Source organism: Prenolepis imparis, unplaced genomic scaffold, assembly GCF_030444845.1.
Source record: "Prenolepis imparis isolate NDT839.2.m4 unplaced genomic scaffold, iyPreImpa1.0 SCAF_5, whole genome shotgun sequence".
NCBI classification, from domain to species: Eukaryota; Metazoa; Arthropoda; class Insecta; order Hymenoptera; family Formicidae; genus Prenolepis; species Prenolepis imparis.
The window spans coordinates 6,880,699-6,904,734 of record NW_028141163.1 but is presented as its reverse complement, the minus strand read 5'-3'; the positions used below and the strand labels follow the sequence as shown (position 1 = coordinate 6,904,734).

General features: G+C 35.9%; 1 protein-coding gene and 1 long non-coding RNA gene across 3 annotated transcripts in view; both read left to right on the top strand.

The window, feature by feature from the left end:
- Positions 1-24,036, top strand: part of Mesr6 (misexpression suppressor of ras 6) — a 660,805-nt gene that overhangs the window by 115,324 nt on the left and 521,445 nt on the right. The window lies entirely within an intron of this gene.
- Positions 1,141-24,036, top strand: part of LOC145936329 (uncharacterized) — a 53,113-nt gene continuing 30,217 nt past the window's right edge. For both annotated transcript variants that reach the window (XR_014425378.1, XR_014425377.1), the window contains exons 1-2: positions 1,141-2,278; positions 21,276-21,349. This is a non-coding gene — a long non-coding RNA (uncharacterized LOC145936329). The remainder of the gene's footprint in view (positions 2,279-21,275; positions 21,350-24,036) is intronic.

Genomic DNA, 24,036 nt, shown 5'->3' with positions numbered 1-24,036 from the left:
ATTATTTGAATAATTATATTTTTTTCAAGAGAAAAGTCTTTCGAAAAGTAATCGAAAATGTCACATTATGACTTCGATAATTTGCTCACGAGAAATGTCGGTTCTTTCTCTCCACGGAGGATTTGTGTCACATGAACCACGAGCGAAATAACGTCGATAACTTCAGCTCCGGAAAATTGGTTCGGTAAAAAAGTGCTACCTGATCAACATCCACGACGAGCTGACGCTAAGTCCACCCCGCAGTCAATGCCCGTAAGTTCGTGGATGCTTTGACGGGAAAGAAAAGGGGCAGGAACGTACGATAAAGCGTTTCCTTTCTATGAGCAATGAGGCGAAAAATTGCTGACCTCCTCTCACCCCGCATCATTGACTGACTGGTTACCTATCTACCTACGATGTCCCAGCCCTTCACACGATTTTCCGATACCTCGTTTATACTATCATCCTCATTACCATCTTTCGCAGAAGCGATTCCGTCTTGTTACGAACCCTCCGTTCGATGACATGACTATACATCATTCGATAAAGTAAAATAATGTTTCAATAGATGTTTCTGGATGAAAATGATGACTTGAATTAATTTCAATAGAAAGAGAATAACAAGAATTATTATGAATTAATTTTGGATTTTTTTATAAATCGCTCATCATTCTAACAGCTTTCATAAATTTCTGCGAATTAAAAATTTTTCTTCTTTCGTGCAACGAAATTCGACTATGGCGCGACTATCGATTGGAGATACCTTTAAAGATACCTTTGTGTGCTCCGCGTCGGAGAAGGTCACGGTCGCGAGAAACAAAGTCAAAGTAGTTTGGAATACCGTGGCGAGTTGTCGATTAATTTTCTGATGGCTCTCTCGCGTTTATCGCCCACAGCGGTCGGCAACCGGAGAGGGAGGGGGTTTCTTCTAGTAGGAACGTAGAGGACGATGAGGGTGATTAGCAGAGTCCGCATGCGCCGTCTCTCTGGCGTCTCGCAGCAGCTAAGAGACCGGGGGCGACTTGAACCCCCCTTTTCCCGAGCAAGAGGGGGATGGCCGAGGAAGGGACCGCCGCAAGGGGACGGTGGGGAGACGCGAGGGGAGGAGGAAGCAAATTAATACGGGCGAGCAAGAGGGTCCAGCTAACGAACGAACCGACGCCAAGTCTAGTGCCGACCAGCGCCGCGACGCCTCGCAATCCTCTCTCTCCCTGTCTCTTCTCTTCTCGTCTCTTCTGGTCTCTTCTGTCCTGTCGCCCTTCATATATTCCAACGACAGGGCTCTCTGTTGTTTGACGAGCGCGGCTCGTCTGGATCGTCTCGAATCTCGGCACCCGGTAATAACGCAACCGATTGGATCAGCTTAAGGGTGAGACGCGGTCACGTAACGAGTGAGCAGTGTGAGTCCGTGAGTCGATGGACCAATCGCCTCGCTCTCGCGGAAGGGGCCATTCGTGTCGTTGTCCCGTTCAGCGCGATCCTTTCGCGGTGACGGTGAAGTGTGAAAGTATCTTTGCGATGATACTGGCCATGACAGTGAAGGATGGGATTCTCTTTCGTCTTTGTTTCATACCGCGGGCGACTATACCGAAAGTGCACGTACGTATCGTGCAAGGAGAGTAACGGTTCTCTCATTCCTTGACGATGCAATCGGCGTTCTTCTTTCATATTCAAATCGTTTCATCGAGGCTCGCAGCGGGATGCGAAATAGATTTTCGGAAATGCTGATATTTTCGATCTTATAAACGGTGAATAACGACGTGTCATTTATTTTTATGATAATTTTTTGACAGAGAGAGAGAGAGAGAGATTCACAGTTATTTTATACCCCATATATTTCCTATTAATTAATTATGAAGTTACCCATGTTGGTATTAATTACATTATACGATACGTCGATCAGAATATATTTCAGATAATGCAGACAATATAGAATTTTATTTTATAATAATTTATTTATACTAATTTCAGAATATTTTATAATATTGAAGTATATACAATTTAAAAATATTATGCGAGAAAGAGAGAGAGAGAGAGAAATTGAGAGAGAGAAGCACGCGAGTACAATCTGTCAGAGGAAAATTGTTGTAGTAGCGAAGAGAGCGTTTAACACGGTGTTAATTAATCTTCACCTCGATATAGCGTGATTAAATCTAGACTCCTTTTTCCAGTGGTTTAGCTCCGCCTCGAACTACGCATTTTTTCCCCATGTGGATCGCGATTTTACCATTTTATGCTTTTCTAGATTGCAATCTACGCTAATTTATGTGTAACCGAACGAAGACTCTCACCATAAACAGTAAGAATAGCATGATAATTACAATGTGTCGGTTACGTAGCCGAAAATAATTAAGCGCGTCTACTGTGAATGTAACGTCGTGAATGCAGGATTTATTAGCAAATTTGTTTAACTTTATGATCTTTATTTCTGTGTACGTTTTTTAATTTTGCATATCTGTCTTGATTTATCATTTCTTCCTCGTTTTCTCGTTTATCGCACATACAATTATTCGTGAATGTTGCATTTCGGATGCGCATTGTATTTTATTTTGCGTTAAATGTGTTTGATTATTCGCTACCGACATCTGTAAACTTCATCTCCCGCGATCTCCTATTCCGCCATGTTTGTACATGATGCATTCCTATTAAGCTGTTTGTGTATTATGAATAGTTATTGTTAATCGAGATATATATTTTTCTACGATATTAATATTGCAAATATCTGTTTGGCATATCTGTATTATACAATCCATTATTGAAAATAAATTAATATTTAATTTTTAATTAATATCGAATATTGTGAATAAAGTCTATGATCTTGTACGTATGACATTACGTATTTTCGTTTCCATAAACTTAAAAGAAATTTAAAATGTAAAATACTCATTTATCACGAAATTAGAAACGCCGCTTTTACGTCATTATGCGTATCATCAATTTCCCATTAAGATGTTTGCTCTTGTAATCATTATACAACCAACCGTTGCTTATTTTCCGCTGTATAAATTTAGAATGTTGCGAAGATTTCACGAAAATATATAATGTTCACTCTCTCTCTGACAGTACATCTCAGGATCGAAGCTCTTATTAAGATCCAAGGTCTTCGTGCCGCGGAGACGAAGCAGTCTCCGTAGTCTCATTTTAATTAAACGAAATTCCGCGTGCAACAAAGGGCGGCAAGCCAGCCGGATAATTCGAAAGGGCAGATACGTGCTTCCTGGTTGGTCGAGTTTGTAGACGCGGGTGGTAGCGGTCGGCGTCGAAGGAGGAGGACAGCGGGGAACGAAAGCGATTCTCTAGGGTTTCCCCGGGGGTAACTAGGCGCTGAAGGGAGACGGTGGGGTGAGAAAGAGTGGAAAGAAAGAGAGAGAGAGAGTGAGAGGGGAAAGAGAAAAAGAAAGGGAAGCGAGGGGAAAGAAAGGGGAGAAGAAGAATGAGAGCGAGATCAGAGGGACAGGAGTGAGGGAAAGGCTGGAGCAGGATCGATAAAGGGAGTGTCGGCATGAGAATGGGACAGAAGGAACGCGTCAGGGTTGCTTCTCTCGCCATCTGAAAGATGATCTTAAGCGGGTCAACGCAGCCGAAAAAATCGACCGCGTAAAGATTTCGATTAACTAAGACTCATCGAGAGACACCGAGGTTAATCAGAATAGAATTAATTTGAATAGAATTATAACGACTTAATCTTACTTTTTATAATCGTCTTTAGCAACATCTATTAATTGACAACATCTCTAATTATAGTTGTTAAGAAAAATAAAGAGGCATTTAAATAAGCATCTCTTGCATTTGTATTCTAGATATCTATTTATGGAGCAAATAATTTATACAAGAATGTAATACAGAATTTTTATTTAACACAATAATCTATAGATTTTTCCTCGTACGACGATCACTTGCTAAGACGCGAAGATGCGTTTTATATACACCGCTCTATTTATATTTATTTTAACACGATAATCCCGCCTGATCCGCGAATAATGAAAGAGAACGGCACGAGATAGGATAAAGTAAATCAAAAGATTTACGTTTCACCGTAAAACAACATCGCGCACCACATTCTGCGTCTTCGTTCGATCTAATGCAACGATTATTTCAGATCTTGCATCAGATTGGTAACGGTCGTTTCATAATTATTGCCGTACATTCGCCGCACGATTATTGCCTGTATATTATTGCGGCATCGTCCGCACGTTAGTGCCGTCTATCCGCCATTAACCACCCTGCCATTTGTTAACGTCGCGCGGATAAATTTATCGTATATACGAGGCGCGCGTATACTTTCCGCGATACGTAATGCCTGTTTCTTCTCCTATCCTCCGGCGTATAATGGATGATCGCTGAATATCGGCGGTCAAGACGAGTTGCTAGTCTTCCGGGCAGTGGCGACATTGAGACTTCCTGTAAAAGGACATTAACTAATTGATGCCTGATGTGAACGTCAATGATATAAAACGTAATAATAAAAGAGAAGACTGGATTAAAATGGCACACCGTCACATTTCTAGCATTTTATTTTACCATTTTCAATTAATACCTGAACGTTCTTTCAAAGAACGGTTGAAGAAAACTGGCACACAATGTGTGCGTTAATTATACTCCTTGTTGAAATTGTACACATTTTTTTTAATTATACATATAACGATATATCAAGAAATAATATAGTATCATTTAGCCTAATAGTTATATATATAGATATACATATGCAATGATATCATCAAGATATTTTCTTTTGTTTAAATAAAAATTTATTTTATAAACGAAAAATTGTGCGGGAGAATCATGTCTTGGCAAGACAAGCAAAAATTTGTTTTAAGGTGAGATCGAATTATTTCGACGTGACGGAGAGTTCACGATATTCGAAGTTATATGAAACAGGGGCATCAACGAGGGATGGGATAATCCTTGCAGGCGGATTATTCGGGATTCTCCTTGGCTTCGGAGTAAAAAAGAAACGGGGCTGACGAAGCTCGCCACTTTCTTGCAGAAGCCTTCGCCCTTCTGCCAACTTCTCCTGATATATATTGTTCCCTTATCCCTTTTTCTTCCGCTGTTTTACCCTCCTCGCAATACCCAGTCAACGCACGCTGCTTATACACGAGCGACGGCGGAGCAATTCCTTCACAGTCGAGTATTAAAAGTTTAATTTTTATTTAACTAGTAGGTACTACTAGTTAAATTACATTAACTAGTAGGTACGCTGTGAACGAAGCGTTTAGACCATATTGTTTCTCTTGCACAGCAAATGCGCAATATCATTTTATAAATAATTTTATCTTTTGTTCTTTGTTTTTCTTCGAAATATACAAACACGTTGCAAATTATAATAGTTATTACAGAAGCAAAATTAATTTTCACATTTTAATAAATAACAATAAAGAATAAAGAAGTAAACAATAAAGAATAAGAGAAATTAAATAAAAATAAAAAGGCGATTAAAAAAATGAATAAAATATCTAATAGCTATTAAATGCGTAATTTCTCATGGAAAATTTAAATGAAATGGGAAAGGTTCTATACTCGCGCTCCCCAAAAAGAATTTGTAGAGGGAGATAAAGTTATTTATGAGATGATATTTCATGCATTCGTTGTGCAAGAGAAACAATATGGTCTAAAAGTCTAAACGCTTCGTTGAGAGCGTGTACCTACTGGCTAACGTAAACTTTTAATGTGTCGGTGCCTGGTTTATAATATCATGCAGCAGCTCCGAAATAATACTCGACCCCCTGTCTCGCGGCACTCCTTGCCAGTCCCTCTTTTATCAAGAGTATTCTTCATCTATCAACAGCTTCCCTTCCCTTCTCGCCCTTTCTCGCAACGCACGCTTTGCCGGGTAAGATTTATGAAATGGTACTTTGTATAGTCTCATTTTAGCATACGCCTCGATTTACTCTCCCAGGTTGGGTTCCGAGCATCATCTTATTTCGAAAGTTTCGAGGAATAGCTATAGCATTGGTACAGCCTCATAGGATGCCTCAAAAGTCTGACATTCGTATGTAAGAGGATTGTAATTTTATTCCGAGTTTTTAATACTCCTTCTTATGTTTTTCATTTCAATTCAGATTATGGAAGAGAACTGAGCAATTAAGTAATTGATTTTATTCACAACAAGCATATTATCTTAGCATACAATCCTCTAACATGTATATACATATTTTATAATATGACAATGCATTTTATAGTAAAATGCGTTTTGTAATGCAATTTTATAATATGACAATGTGCATTTTTATAAAAAATTAAAAATTATAAATATATTATCAAAGATATTGTATTTAGTGTTTATAATATGCAAGTTATAATTTTAAAGTATGCAATATACGCTCTTATATGAAAAATAATGTAAGGTGATATTTTCAAATTTTATTGATATATCGAGCTGAAATATGTTTACTGCACTATATTGCAGCAGTCTATCGACATGCATGTAGTTTGTTAGCACGCATGTCTGAGGAGCTACATAGTGGTTGGTCGAGAAAGAATATTTTACTGAGGGTTTTTTCGTACGTGTGAGCGTATAGGAACGTCAGGAACGCAGCCACGTATCAGAGAATTCCACGAGTCAGATTTAAGGCGCGTTACCCGCGCACCCTCTTGCCACTCCCACATCCACCCCCGAAGTCGCATCCATCAAGTCTTGATTTCCAAACCTCCCATCTTGCGACTCGTTGGTTTTCTTGGCTCGTACGGTCGCTTTCTCTTCTTTCAAATAATTTGTTATTTCTCCATACCCATCTTGGATTGCATTATTTTTGCGAAATAATATGTTTTGCAAATATTTATCATATGCTTGAAGAGAAAAGAGAGATAGTTACTTTAAAAAAATTTTTTTTTGTATACTACAATGTGATTTTGTGAATAATGATTTTTTCGATAATCTCTTTGTAAATAAATCCTTGTAATATTTAAATTACTTTCATCTTAGTTTCAAAATTTATCATGTAGTTTTTGGGGTGGAACTCTAATTTGCTAAAATATAAATTTTTTTAAATTCATATTTCTTGAAAATATCTTGATTTTATTTAATAATTCAACGATTTTGTTTTGTGCGAAATAGGCTGCATTTATCAAGACATCAGTACCTTATTTATCTATTTTTCATGAGTCTTTCGAGGTATTTCTTGGCCAAGTGCCTCGGCTTGAACGGACTTGAAGAAAGGGCGCGTTTAGAGGCTCGAGCCTCATGAGGTTTGGCATACAGAATAAGACGCTTATTTATCATTGGCCCGCCAGTAGCCACGGGTAATTAAAGCCACTCCTCCGTCTTGTGACCTAGATATTAATTAGGCATTCGCGGACGTCATTTACCGGTGGGCCACCTCGAAGTGCTGCCTGCTGTAATAAAGTCGTTTCACTGCCATTAATCGTTTCGTGTACATGCGCCATTACAGCGCGGAGAAAAGAAACGCATGTATGGTAAGTATAGTATGCGCGAAACAGGGTGATAAAGCAGCTGCATCCGCACATTGCCATTTATTCATGTATTTTTATCTCATTTGTTTCTTCTTTTCCTTCTTTCTGTAGGCTATAAGGGCAGATAGCGGAATAAGGTGATAATTACATTCACGAATTAATTATCGAAACATGTACAATCACAAACAATCCTTTTAATTTTAATAAAATTTACATATACATATGATACAGCATGATTATAAAATAATGAATTTTTAATTAAATATATAGTAAAAGATTATGCATATAAAGTCAATGGTAATTTATTTGTTATTTTTTATTGCAATATTTTGTGGCAGTTCTGCTAATTGTAAGTACGTTTACATTTCGCAAAAAATAAAAAATAAAATGTAATTTTATTACGCGTTTTTTTCCATTTGATATCATTTTATATTTAATTAAAAATTGTTAAAATAACATAAACTTAGATTTATATAATATACATTGATCTTTTTCTATCTACTGATTGACACATACACACGCATGTACAAAATAATAATTTTGCTCCGTTGCCAAACCGGAATTAGAAGATGCAGTAATGACTCATATACGTGACTAAAAATTGACCTACGTAGAATCGAAGTGTTTCTGCATATTTTGCAGATGGGTCGCTCGAGGTCTCCGGTATGGTCGAAGCTCGACACCCAGAATAGATCAAAGTCGGTACGTCGCGACCAAATTGCTGGTCGCAGATGCACGCATAATCTCCGGTATCGTTCGTCTGTATTTATTGTACCGTGGTAGACTTGCCGCCGCCTCTCGGTTTAAATGATGGAAAGATGAGGAAACGGGAACATCCGTCACACACTATGCGACGATTTATATGAGGAGACCATTCAGTATGAAGCCAGTCATATTGTCATTTCTCAAAACGCGGTTATACCGACAGTATTCACCGCTAAATACATTTTGTGTCGCGAGATAATGGATTTTGTACAAAGTAGACACATGACGACGGAAAATACATTCTAATTTGAACTTGTCCGAATTCTTGGTACGCAAAACACATATATCTTACAAATAGTTTCGATAAATATACATTTCTACAGAGAGCGGATATTTATTCAGCAGTATTCAAATGTAATATTTTTAGAAATAGAAATAATATACCGTAATACGTCTCGGTATATAGTATTAGCTTTGTTTATCAGCAATAGTTTTGTCGAGAAAAAGAGAACGCCTGAATATAAATAATTATAATGCTATAAATAAAATTATCTTTGCGAAGATATCTTAATATAATTTTAATCAACGAGATATCTCACTATTTTTGTATATATATTTTTCCTTAGGTTTAAAAATATTTACACTAAATAGATAAAAAAGAAGAGAATCTTGTGTGCACATTTAAGAATTACTAAAATTCGAAAAAATGTTCTTGTGAATATTTATTAATATTTATAAATTTTTATTTAAAAAAACAAAACAATAAAATTTCTCAATATATAATTGGCTATATTTCAAAAATTAAATTTATAGTCACATTAAAAAAAAGCATTTTATCCATGAAATTCTCACAGCAGGCGTTGCTGGCGAATAAGAATTTATTCGAACGATGCGTCGAGATATAAAATAAAAATATGGCTATGCCGGTGTAGAAAAGCCGGAAGATAAACCGTGGAAATAATTAGTCGTGCCCATCACCGTGAGCTATATATCGTTTCTTCCATCTCTTAACGAGCGGCCCGAGCGAATGGATCGTTCGGGCCGACTGTGCGTATTCTTTTTCTTTTCTCACGCGCGTAGAATCACGCGTGTAGTGGTTTTAACTCAAATAGGATGGAAGCACTTCGGTTCGAATGACCGTATAATTTTTTATGCAAACCTGAGCCACCGTTCCATCCCAAAAACTGTAATTTGTGGCAGCTTATGAAGTAGGCAAGTATATACCGATTCGGTGCAGCCGCAAACTGATCACGTCTATGCGCAACGGTTGCACAAGGTGGCTTCAACCGAGGTGATAATTACCACGTCAAAATCTTTTTATGGGGGATCCCTAATTGCAAACAACGAGCGGCTAACGAGTGATTCTCCATCTGCCAGATTGAAGATAATGTGGATAGATCCATCATTTTGATGATTCGCTAGGACCTAGCGTGCGTTTCGCCGACTTAAGTCGTTCAGAAAAGCATATATGAACACGAGACACAATATAGTATTTTTTAAAGTCCGCAACGAGAATATAATATAATAATTTTAATATTATATATATATGAAATATTAAAATTATACAATGAAAAGGTCGTATACTTAGAAACATTAAAAATTATTTATTTCGCTCCTCGTCGAAGTTGTATACGACTTCAGAAGTGCGATAATTATTAATTAGGTGTGAATATCGCGCCATGTGTTCCTTTTACTCGAATGGCTTTTACTTTACAAAGTATAGGGGAAGCATAAATTTCACAAAGTAAATATTACCATTAACAGTGTAAAGCGTGGCTATCGTAATCTTGCACACAGTTTCATTAAAGCGTGGCAAAGATGTCTGTTTAATACCGCGCAGCCGATTAAATTAAGCGGAGAATGGGCAAATTCACACATTGCACACGGCATCGAGTGTCATAGTTTTATCACAGACTGCAGTCTCTTCGGCATAAAATGTATCTTTAGATGTTCGCGCGCGCCCAGACTTGGAAATTCTAATCGTCATACATTTGAAACTGGTATTCGTGTATGAATACCAGTACTCTGCTTACACATTTGTAAGTCGCAGACCTGGCCATCTGCGTCGGTATCTTCCGTAACGTAACGACACTTTACGAGCAGCCAGTTGTCTTTTGCCGCGAGATACACCTTCACGGTCGCAATTTAGCCGCTCGCTTGCTTATCTAGCAAAGCAGTTAGGGGGGTATCGACAAAAAGATGCATACAACATGTAGATGACGGTAATTCTCGCGCAACCGTGGGTTCGTAATAATCGAACACATTTTCGCAATATATATGTATATTGACAATTATTATAAATTACGATCAACTACCACAAAAGTATAATATTGTGCGATATATTAATATGTCGCACCCATCTGATTTTTATTTGTGATTTTAACGTAAATATAATTTATATTTCTGTATTAAAAAATCAAATTATATTTTTCATCATGAAATATTTCAGGGATACGAGCAGAAATTATTCCCTATATTCTTTAGATTTTAGATTATTATTTTAATTAAATTTGAACATTGGCGCATTTAGGAATTATAAGACTTCACGTGCTTTTTCATTGCGATACATTTTTTCGCCTATGATAGGCGATTTTTTTTCGAATGTCTGATAATTTTATTTCTCAAAATACGATTTTTGAAATTATATAAAAAGAGGGTTGTCCAATATTTTTTATACAATGAAATATTACAACTTCGCTGGAGTTGATTACCTTAAATTTTGAAATTGGATTTATTGATGTATTGAAATTTCGTTATCAGTACTGGATTATCCATATAGGGACAGGTATTAGCCAGGCATTTAATTAGATTTTATTACATGTGAAAATTACATTTTATCGACGTTCACCGAAATAATGAAATTTTATTATGGCGTATTAGTGTATGCGTGCAGGGGAATACTATATTTTTTCCAGATTTTGTGAATTTCCAGAATTTTAAATTTCTTAGCGGGCAATATAATTGAATTTAAATTGTGTGTACATTATTGCATTACATTTTAATCTTGTACCCGAAATATCTCGTCATGAAAAGTAATTTGATTTTTTTTATTAACACAGAAATATAAATTGACGAAAGAGACGTTTATGTATATATCTACATGTTAGATATTACATTCTAAACTGAATTATTTTGCATTGATGTGCAAATTTTTCTCTATCATAATGACCGGTATTTTTCCTCACATTTGCTAACGCGGTGAACAGACAGGCCGCGATGCGACGTGACGTTTCGCAAGTAGTTGACTGAAGAGTAAAGCAGGGGTAGGAAAAAAGAGGGCGGGAAGGAAAGGGGGGAAGAAGAGAAATATGATGGACAAGTGATGGAGATCGTGTAGGAAACATCCTTCGATAGGAATCGAGTGCTAACGAAGCTGATAGCGCACTCTCTGCTTCTTCCTGGGACAGGACAATAACCGGTATATGCGCGTCTGTCCATCCGTTTGTTCGACCGGTGCGTTGTCCAATAGGACGCGCCTACTGTCAGTACGGCGAGCAGGTGCGACCGTGACTTGCCTTCCTCGCGTGTGTGTATGTGTGTATTCTTGTATGTATAATTACGTTTACACGTACATGCGCGATATATACATACATATGTATTATGTGTTAGCTTCGTCTAGTACATCCCTTTACGCCTCATATGGATATACGGTCGCGTTTATATAGCAATAGGTATCGGTATATTGCGTTACACGGCTATACGGAGTGATCACCTTAAACCACACGAGATATATTTCGATACTGTGGTAAATTTAATCAGATTAATCATTAATCATTAATCTTTTTGTAAGAAATATCTCTGCTGAAATTTAAGAAGAACGTGACAGTCGCTATAAAAGTATCTCTAATAAACTATGAAATAATTTGCAGACATAATTTATCAGTTTCTCTTCTTAAGTAGCTTGGAATCTCTTTCGTGTCATGTAATCAATATGTGTCTCTTCTCAATCTTATTGTCAGTTTGATGATATTTCACCGAGGAAAATTAATCACTACAATATATGCGTGTCTCTTCGGACTCGCGTGTATTATTCGTCGCATGAATGCATCTTTATGCATAGCATGTGACAGTTTCTTGCGCCCTTACTTTGTTTGATACACTTACGTACGCACCTTTAATATTTCATGTCAATAACTGCTTATATATATAAATAGATTCGTGATATTTTCTGACTATAAATATTATTCGCATATTTAATTTTAAAAGACTTATAGTTTATAGCTGTCTTCATTAATTTTTTTTTCTTTTTTATATATAATTTTTGTATTTACCTATATTTAAATATGTTAAATTAAATGTATCATTATTCGCGCGTGCATGCGCGTATTTTTGATTTAATGCATAAATAATTTAAAATAATATTGTCTGCTAATACATACGATATGCGCTGCATGTAATTAAGGTCCATGCGCGACCCACGCGAATTCGTAATGCGGGAGCGAACGGATGTGAAAAAAAAAAAACGATTGTTTTACACAATTCTTGTAAATAAACATTCTCGTCCCCATATCCCCAGCACATTGCGCTCGCTGTTGACCACCCTTTTATTCGAACACTGTGAATAATTCACGGCGGATCTTATTTCACATACAACAAACAATGGTTCCTATCAGAGTCGCGCATTGTATTATACACATGGTAATAGCGCTTATCTTCCTCAATTCATTAACCTATCTGTATAATTCTCTCTATTACCGTACTCTGTGCCTCCATTAGTGCATGTATCCACCGCAATCGTTACAGCGCATTTACAAGGCGGGAATACACATGGGGGTTAATGTTATGCAACAAGCATAGTACGCGTCTCTGTCGCGTATGTTCATGCGCGTAGCGCATTAATTCTCACACTAATTCTCACACTAATTTACTCATGATCCGGATATGCATTCACATGCATCAAGCTGCACGCGTTCACATGTATCCAGGAACTGATATACCATGTTTTGTGTGTGTGGTGTGTATGTGCGTGTGATACGCACAATCACCTCGTATACGTCTAAACATGTGTGCGGTCTAGGCAGATCCTAAATACGGAGGATTCAGATCGTATCGTTCCTAGACATGAATACGTCTGCGTTTATACGAAGTGCCTCATTGGTATATACATGTATATGTATAGTCTCGATTATTTTCCTCATTAGCGGGAGTGTAAAACGAGCATTAATTACGTAGCGTTTAGAGGAAATGCGGCTCGCGAATTACGCTTTGATTATCCATTACACGCTTCCATAACGCAAGTGAATTCCGTTTGAAGATATTCCAATATACAATTGACTGAACAAATTGTCCGCTGATAAATTGTTTGTCGCATGATGTCACATAATAGTCGACAGTTAAATGATTAATATTGCTATGAGCTTTGATTACAGCGGTTGTCTGATGAAAACACATGTTTCTAACAATACGAATAATATTTTAGCGTATCAACATTTTGTCTATATAAACGGGTAAAAAAATTAATTTCTGTACACTAAAAGTATATATTACATTACTGTATGTGTGTATATATCATACAGTGATAGAAATAAAATACAGCAACAATAAATGCAACAACATTTTTACTGCGTGTCTTTCTTTACCGTTTATGAGAACGGAAGAAAATTACAACCTGCATTAACAATATATATTTTTAATGAGAGCTAGAAACACAAATGAGAAACATAAGAAAAACAGACACGATTAAAAATCTCTGAATAAATATAATACAGATAGAATAATTTAGGTAATCAAATAAATTATTTTATTTATTTTGATTTAATTTCCCTATTTAAAATACATAATAACATACATAATTTAATGTTTTGATTAACCTGAAATGAGCACATTATGTTCGTGTGGTATGTTTCGGCATATGTATATGTATCTAGGCTCGAGATCACATATACATATGTGCACAAATACGTGTTTGCATTGCTAAATCTGTGCATAGAAACAGAGAGAGAGGAGAGAAGGAAGAGAGGGAGGGAGAGAGAGAGAGAGATAGATAGATAGATAGATAGATACATCGACCGCGATATTGTTGTCTTCCGATTACATCGGACAATGGATCCATTTCCGGAAGTAGAACGGAAATTGTGTTTCATAGTGTGGGTGAGAGACAATATGCGCACAGATACGGCTAGCGTACACCGTCGTCTTTGAGAGGGCGTAATTTTGGATGCCGCAGACGTCACCAAGATGGAAACCGGAAATTAAATGATCCGGTGCAGCGCGCGATGCAACGATGCCGTGAACGTTAATTTGCCCGAAATCGTATAATTACGCTTGAATGGAACGCTTTTACATTCGAACGAAGTAAACCGCGATTAATTGTATTACCGAGCATTTTGTGCACATATCTTTATCTATTATAGTTGATTATAATCTAGAAAAATTTTTTACATACATATATTTTTTATCATACTAAAATATTTTTTTTTATATCATACTTGAATATTATACACAGATTATTTTTGCAACTCATTAAAGCTTTATTTGTTAGGTAGAAATTAAATTCTAATAAACATATATCTGTTATTAGTATTATTTTCTTTTAAGCAATGCAAGATTTGCTGCAACAGATAAATTTGAGATCCTGTCGCGATAGTGTCAAGTCATTATGTGTATTTTTTTGTCGCCATTTCTTGTGTATACAGGCAATAGCGCCGGCATTGGACAGTCTAATGGCAGCGCAAATAGTTTCTATTGAATCAACGGATCTTACACGGCCATTTTGCTTAGAATTTCCTGCGTGCTTTTTATCTTGCGCTCGAAGGCGCCTCGTAAGCGCAAATTTCCTGGCCATTATTTGCTATTCCATTAAAGGCGACGAAGGCGTGTCCTCCTCTTTTGCCATGAAACTGTCTGCTTGTTCCTTTGCGTGCATCAGGCGACGGAGAAGGATTTCAGTTGCTAATACGAGATCATATTTATCGTTTATTTCGAAATACACAAATAATGATGTGAAGATTGAAAGCTAGAATAAAAATTTTCGACAAAATATAAATTTTTATCTTTTCTCTTATCTCTCTTTGGGAATTTGACTGTATCGCTGACACATATCTCAGAGCTAACAAGAAGTATGTATGTATTTCACAGAGAGAATGCTTGTTGCATTATTAAAAATGGGAAAGTAATAGATTGACTAACTTCCAACTAATTTACAAGTTATCTTCTTAATTTAATTTAATTTATTTTTTAATTAATCGCTAAAGATAAGCTTATATCACATTGCTAATTTGCAGTATTTGACATATTTTATTACAGACGTCATGAGTCATGACATACTTGACAAATTGATAATGGACATGGTGAATTTCATTTATATATGATATAAACGTATTACGATGTCAATTTCTTACAGCAACTTCGAATAATTCGATGTAATTTTATCAACACAATTCGATAGAATTATCCTTGTACCATTTAAATAAATATATGTGCGTATTAACATGTCAAACGGTACACGCAATAGACATGTTCTACTCCACCCATGCGATCTATAATTTAATCTTTAGCTGTAATTTGCAGTAACATGTAACTGCTTGGTTATCTTCGCGAGCATAGCTAAAGTTTGCGCTTGTTCAATCAGGATTGGCGAAATTTCGCCGGTGGGTGTTTGTTACAGCTTCGTTACCGGTGCTTTGCGGTTTTCAGAGTGCGAGCCGAGAGCGTGCAATTCATGCGAGAACGACTCTCTCACAGATCGGCTACGCAATTTAATCATTACGCGTCTAATAATAACGCGTCTATTTTTCCAGAATTCCCTTCTCGTATAGCCGTACACCTTTTTCAAGTATATCCCGTGCAAGCGGGAAATTCGAATACACAGTTTACCGTTTGAAAACGTTGTCGGGTGCAGCGTCAAAGTGCGGAAAATACACAGAGCGCCATTTAACGTGAACGAATGCGGACACTTGGTATCTCCGATAATTGGCATAATCACATATAAGCAGACAGTTTATCCTGCTATTACAGATTTAATATGGCGTGAATACCTAATGAATAGTATCGCACAAGCTCTTATTTTTAATATCCTGTTCCCTACTGGTCGTTTTTATTACGTCGCCTTTTTCTCTTTTTGACGTCATTGATCACTTGTATCGTCTTCATTTCATCTTCGATAAACATACGCGTCCTATAATCACATATGTGAGTTTTTATATATTTTCTCTTCTCTGACATCGTTCAGTGGACGATTAATCCGCAAATTTGCGTTAGGAATTTTTTTTTTTTTTTTTTTCTAAAGAGCAGTTATATTTTTTATTCTCATTTTTAATTTTTTTTATTGTTGCTTTCAATTATTATCGTCAATATAATTGGTTGAAAGAGAGCTATATTACTGATATTTTTTTTTTGAAGAAGCTTCGCGATTGCGGATAGTTATAAGTTCTTGACGACGTTCAATGGGACGCTTTAAAACGGGTCAAGAAGAAGAAGAAGAAGATTCTTTGCAAGAATCCAGAAAGGACATCCTGCATTTCTTAAGAACCCTTTATAAAGGTAGTCATTTCACTCTACATTAATTATCGTTGATCTCTCCTGCGAAAATAAATTTTCGATAACAGATGTTCCATTGACTCTATTGAATTATGTTTGGCAGATTTTAATAATTTATATGGTGAACATTTTTATTCTCGGCATTCTTATACGTAACGGTACAATAATATTCTGACGTAGAAGCACAAATCGTGTATACGTTATTAAAGCAATAAAAATAGAGTATAGCTCACCCCACGACAAATAAATTGTTGCACTGCGCAGTAAACGGCTATTATTGAACGCGGTGGTCTAGAGTTGAATTGTTGGTAGTTAAAAAAAAATGACTCTGGTCACGATACGGTTTATCGCGCATGCATTTCTCCGGTAGAGCATGATTAACCTTGAGAAAGGGTACTTCAATCTTGGAGAATATCAGATGTCATTTTTTTTTATTCGTTGCATTACAATCCCAGTTAATTCGCAGTCATCGGCGAATGCTTTCGTCGCAGTCTGTACATTATAATCCAGCTCCGCGTAATTATTGATTGCTTACTGGCATGCGAGGGTCCAATAAATGTTGCCGTCTCTCGCACACACCTGTGCCTCCCCCACCGTTCGCTTATACATATACAGCTATCTGTTTACCTACGCACGTTTGAATTGTCATCGAAATATTCGTGCTTATATAAGCAAATTCGCCAATCATTTATAACGACGTGAGTTATCCCAATTGTCATTCGAATCTAGCATCATCAACTGACACTATTGCACTTAAGGTAAAGAGTAAAACGTGAGAGAGAACTAGAAAGGGATAAAATCGAAGAGGAAGGAGGAGAAGGGAGGGCGAAAGAAATTGCGCGAAGAGAAAAATTGGTCGATGGCTACTAGTTTTTATTACATGACCGGTCGATATGCCGGCCAATCGCCTCTAGCCGGTTTCGGCATCGTTATCGCGTAGGGGATCTCCTCTCTCGGCGGTTAGGCCAGCTACATTAATGAAATTTACTTCCTAAGAGAAAATTATAGCCGCACCGTCGCCGTCGTCGTCGTAGTCTTGCTAAACAAGAGAGCGATAAAGAGAGCCGGATACGTAGAGAGAGAACGCAATAATTTCCACCCAATTACCGACGATCCTAACGGTTTGTTTGCTCGCCCAAGACCCACCCGGCTTACGTTATAATCATCCTGGGATAATTGATATCCAATTTCGTCTCGTACGTCTCGGTGTACACCCGGGCATATCCTGAGGTCGACTAACTTCGCGCTCTTGTAGATCGCGATATAAGTTCAATATCAACAACCTGATGTTGATTTTTAAGCAAGGAGAAATAGTTATATATATATATATTTTTTTACGACAACGTACACAATTTTTCTCAAAATGTAAATATTAATTATTCGTTTTCATTTTTATTTTTCATTTATATGTCCTATGATGATCATATACTTGCGATCCGCATTATAAGTATGTTGCATGTATAAAATATTATTATAAATATAGATTGTAGAACAGTCTTTTGCATGCACTTCTGTATTCAGAAACTACGGATTAGTTTTTCGGTCAGATAGATATTCGTTATTGCTGTCCTATAAAACTCGATTGTTTCTGAAGTGTCCCGATTATGCACTTTATAACAAGATAAGTCGTTGGATAATAACGTAGGGCGATGAAGTGCAAACAGTGGTAATGTGTGCGGAGATGTAAGTATATGTTTATGATATGCACTCCGTATTCACTTTATCTTCGGCGTGGGTTGCTTTGTCGTCGTGCAACTCGGTTAGCGAAACCGGTTATACCCCCATTGAAAGCATCGAGAGAACTTTATATATGATTAATCTTACTGCAACGGCTGCTGCATCTTGGGCACACAGTTGCATATTAATTACCGCGAATATTATAATTTATTTTGGACGATATTATATACGGATAGTTATCGAATCTTATCTCATTTTCAGCTTATTGCTTTCGTCGCCATAAATTTGGCATATTTCGTAATAGAAGAGATGCGAAAAAAATATATATGTATATACATATATTGTAACAACTTTATTCAATGTGCTTAGATTTCGTCAGAATAAGCTCCCTCGAGCATATTACAAAGTATATTAGATATTGCATTTAATATACTTTATACCTTCGGATAATAGAAATTCCTTTGATTATAAGTGGGTTCGTAGATAAGTTCGTGATTTATAATGCAATCTATGAAGTAAAGGAGGGTAAGATGCGAATAGTCGATTTGGTTGATGTTGTTAATGCGAAGCCTATAGCAACTATAATACTTTCTTTTTTCAATAATTATAAATTAGATTTCACATTGTAATTTTGCACTTTTTGAAATGATATTTTTGATACGATATTTTTTTAATTTTCTATTTTTTTAAATCTCTCTCGTTTTGATCTTCTTTTTTGCACGATCCTTACAAATTCGATATATTTCTTTTAACTTAAAAATTCAGATATAAGATTATCCAATGTTAAAAAATCTTATAGTCCAACGTTATTTATGTAGTACACGAGATAGCAATCGGACTCTAACATCTTGACAGCAAAATATATGATCATAAACTTAGCAGGAAGAACTGGTTAGCTACAGAAGTTGGCGCAGATTGTGCTTCCTGTACATATTATAAATCTTTCAGGACGAAATACATAGAGATTTTCAAGGATTTAATTTATAACGCACGTACTTGTCATAATTTTTCAGGCAACGTAATACGTAAAATTACATAATTGTAGAATACAAATTGAATATATTTTACAATTATACGTAAAAAATAAATTGTAAAAAAATGTGAAAAATTATATTTATTTGATTAGAATTAATTATACATTAAAGCAATATTATTTTTGTAATAATTATGCGAGAATATTTAGATAATTTGATGCAGAAATTTATTTGCGCAAAACGCGAAAGAGATAAAAATAGCAATAGTTAACAGTTCCATATGCCAGAAATTTAAAATTCAATATCATCTACGATGAAGAAGCAGTAATCTAGCGTTTTGACAACCGGTAATACGATCAAGAAGGGGTTGAAGGGGGACGAGTTCGATATAGTAGTTCCATCTCGTGTAAGAGTGTGTGAGAATATGTATGTATGTATGCGTGTGCCTGAATGCTCCGAAGGAGTACGGAGCTCTTCAAATCGGAATGAAACCTCGAGCGTGGATCTATATTGAGGATCGACATCGGGTTGCATAACAATGCCGAGTGATGTTGCCTTCATGCATAAGTATCTATGCAAACCGAATAGCGATCCCGAAGAGGCACGACGCGCGGCGAGATAATATTTTCATATGAATACAAATGGCCCTCTTTCTCCTTTTGCGCCGCGGCGGTAAATAAGTCTGCCCTTCTACTCGCCTACTTGTACGTATCAGCAGAGTCGCGAATGCTTTTTCCCGTAACGGATGGCTCGACTGTTTCCTTTAAGGAGTTGCCCGTGGTAGTCATTTTATCTACCGCGAAACGTTAAGAGGAAGTTTCTGCGGCAACGCGAATAATGTTTTAATACTTAGCGGGACGCGTTTGTTTTGATACTTTTAGTTGATAGGTGGTAGCAGATCGACAATATTGAACTGAGTAAGAATTTCTTTTCATATGCAAAAATATACTATGAAATATCATATAAATTATCTACATTATGATTCTTTCTTGTGAGAGATTGAGATTATAATATTGAAATAATATATTTGTAATATAATTACTGAAGCTCCAATAGCGTCATGAAAGCTTTAAAAATTAAGTAGATAATAGACTTTTTTTTAGTTAATAATGCGTGAGTTTATTCTAACTTTAATTTGTATCAACTTTATCATATATGTGTTTTTTAATCCGTTTGCACTTTATTTTTTACATATTATGCATAAATGAAACATTAAATATTCTACCATTAATTATTCTTATCGCAGAGATTGTGAAAATTCCGGTGATCGTTGAATAGAGAAAAAAAGAAAAAGAGTTTAGTTTATATTTTACATACGATGCGACATTTCCCTTCTTGCTTTTTTATATATCGTCGTAATTGGTCTCAGTTTTTGATAATAACAATTATGTACTCGTTGATTATCGGGATTGCATGTTGTAAAAAGATATTTGGTCATTATCGGTCGAACATGTAATACACAAAATGCTAATTGCTTTTTGCTGCCATGCTATGGGTCTCTATAATTATTGGTCGTGATGTTTTTTTACAATAAGCAAATCATAGAAATGTTGCAAGCAATAAGAATGCATGTACTTACGGACATTTTAAATTCTACATAATTTTTTTTAATGAGGCTATTTGCATTAATAAAGTCTATACAATTTCAAAAGAGATAGTTTATACATATCCACACACACACACACACACACATACATATACAAATATATATATATATTGGCACGCATTTAATTTGTTGTTAGAATAATTGTATCACTGTGTTAATTAATGCATAAATTCGATTTTATATATATATATATATATATATATATATATATATTATAGATTTTAAAAAATATTGTAAATACAAAGAATTGCATAGCTACAGCAAATTAAGATTTCTTATATTTAAATATTATTTATATTTATGAATGCATAAATATATTTGTTTATATTGTACACTTTATATTAGGAAATAAACATTTTTTAAAAATAGTTTTAAAATATTTTTGCAAGTAGAGAAAGAGCAATAAATTATAATGTAACGTATATTTTCTTTTTATGTTATAGGTAAGAGGCAATGATTTTGTTTGCTGTAAAATAGCCAATCACAATGGCAGTAAGAAGTCAGAGTGACGGTAGAAGTAAGTTTTTATCCTTTTTTTCTCACTTTATTTCTCGCGCGTCTGCATACGAAGGTGAAAATTTCATTCGATGCTTTGCGGTCTATGTAAATAACGAAGGTAAGAGGCATCTCTTTCGTCTCTGATATACCCTAATGTTGGATATACGAAGGTACAAGCCAGCAATGATAATTTCGAGAAACTCGCAGTATGAGAGACATGCTGCGACGGGGGAAGGGTGTAAATAAATATTCCCTAGCACGTATAACGAGATGTAAACGAAGACCGAAGCAAAGAGTACGAGGCATATCTGACGAGTAAATTCAAGGTGTGCTATCGCAAATGTGTGCTAGGTGTTTAGGGAATTTTAATTGAATGTATATGTCGCGCGAATAAAGCTGAGCGTAAAGCAATATATACTGTTGTATTTTAATATCGTTGAAATATCTTCAAGTATTTTTCCCTAACGTTAAAAATTTCTGAGTTAACTTATTGTAACTTATGTAGCATTTTGTGAGATTTAAATTCATTTCTCTCTCTCTCTCTCTCTCTCTCTCTCTCTCTCTCTCTCTCTCTCTCTCTCTCTCTCTCTCTCTCTCTCTCTCTCTCTCTCTCTCTCTTTTTTAAGAACATATCAAACATGTAGAACATATAAAAGTAATTATAATTGAGCGCGACAGATATTACATGTATAAAAAATCTTCAATATCGAAATTAATTAAAATTTTTTATCAGTCACATTTTCCGTTCAGCTTTATTCGTCTACTATTTTTAAATCGGTCGCAAGAATAGCGACGCGTATAAAAAGCATATTTCATTACCGTATATATGATGCTAGTGACAACGTAAGACCTATTAACGCGCGCGCCGGCTGCGTTCTTTTCTACTTGTTCCTCGACAATGCCGCTATTCTACCGCCAATTTCTTGCGCGGTCGAAGTAACCAGAAGACATTAGCGTAATGACTAATTGCTAGCAGGTATTTCTCGCATAGTTAGCCGAACATCTAAACGGTTCGCGGAAATCGCAGGCACGGTAGCTATTATTTACGTGACTGTGAATTGTTTTCGATGAATCGTGATATTCATGGGCTTGCATATCTATTTATATAACTATGCATAATTTTTTATAACTGATTGCGAGTTGAGAACAAGATCGGACGTTGTGAAAATGACCGATACGATACACACTTTTGTTGACAATGTCGACACATAGAACCGAGAGGCGATTTTTGAAAGCGCGAGAAAATCGAAGTAACAAAAGCGGCCTAAGTTCCATGAATACTTTTATTAATCTGCATAGCAGGATTGGATTCTAAAACCGCTCAAGTCTCTTCTCTTTTCTACTAAGAATTTTTCTCCCTCGTTCTTATTTTAAGAGGGTGAAAGCCGGAGGATTTTAAGATCAAACAAATATATTTCCGATCTCGCATATAGGATATGCATTTAATTTTCGTTATTCGAAATAATGGTAGATGCTTTAAAATAATTTTACCGTGTTATATATTTAAAATTTAATTGAATTAATTGGTATAATCTAAAATTTACACTTATACAAAACAAGTACATATGTAAGAAATAGTCTTACCTAAAACATTTTGCAATTAATATTAAAGTTTTCAGTGAGATTATATATGTATATATTTTAATTTTTTTTTTTTGATAATTTGTATAAGTTTTTTAATATAATTAAATAGAAATTTTCTTTTATATACTTATTTAAATCTCGTAATTAATGGAAGTTAACGTAAAGCCATATAAAATGTCTATACATTGATTAAAGTTGCTTAATACATTTGAAAAAGCAATTAAAAATTTTCCAATTTTATTATCTTATGTTTAATTATATAATTTTTAAAGGAAAATGTCAGAGTTTGACATATCTGTTATTTTAAAATCCAAATTCGAGTCTCAATGGATATACTGCAGGATATCAAAATAGTAGCGATTCGCTATGGTCTTAAGACTGATTTGAGCGGATTAAAGCTCGCGTCTTCGCCAACTTTCCGACACCGAGAAAATTTTCTGCATTCTTACCGTATCCTCTCTTTTTCCGTTTCTCTTCGCATAAAAACCATACGGTCTGGCGAGCATGTCTGGTGGGCACCGGACAGGCGCCAGCGTCCACCCTTTTACGCAGTCCCGGCTGATGTCCCGTAGTCTTGGCCCGTTCCACCCCCTTCCTTTTCTCCACGGTCGTTAGAGCGAAAACGTTCTCCATTAACGCCTCCTTTTTTTCTCCTTTTGTCAGCTGGCAGACGCGTCCGCGCCAAAGCGATATTAAAAACTCCCGCGCGCTGCAATAAAGCTAACTGCTTCTCGCATGCATAGGTTCCAGTGCCGTTATGGGTTACCATTTCCGTTCTTCTTTCTCTTGGACTCCTTAATTCAAATTGATAAATCAAATTGATTGATACGAGATTTCCAAGTTCCGGAACGTTGTCGAGAATCAGGGTGGATGACCTGTTCTTTGACGAGCATATTTAAGTTACCTTTTAATTTGTTTTGCACGCTTTCGTAATGCTATATTACAGATAAAATATAAAGAACTTATAATTTTTTAGAAAATATATGTTATAATAGAAGAAATAGCATACACGCGAGCAAATAATCATGTCAGTCCAAATCGTCGTCTTTCGCAGACGATTTATTGTCGTTCGTCGAATCAGCATGCCCGCGTGCTCCGAGAAAGGAACATTCCATTGTCTGG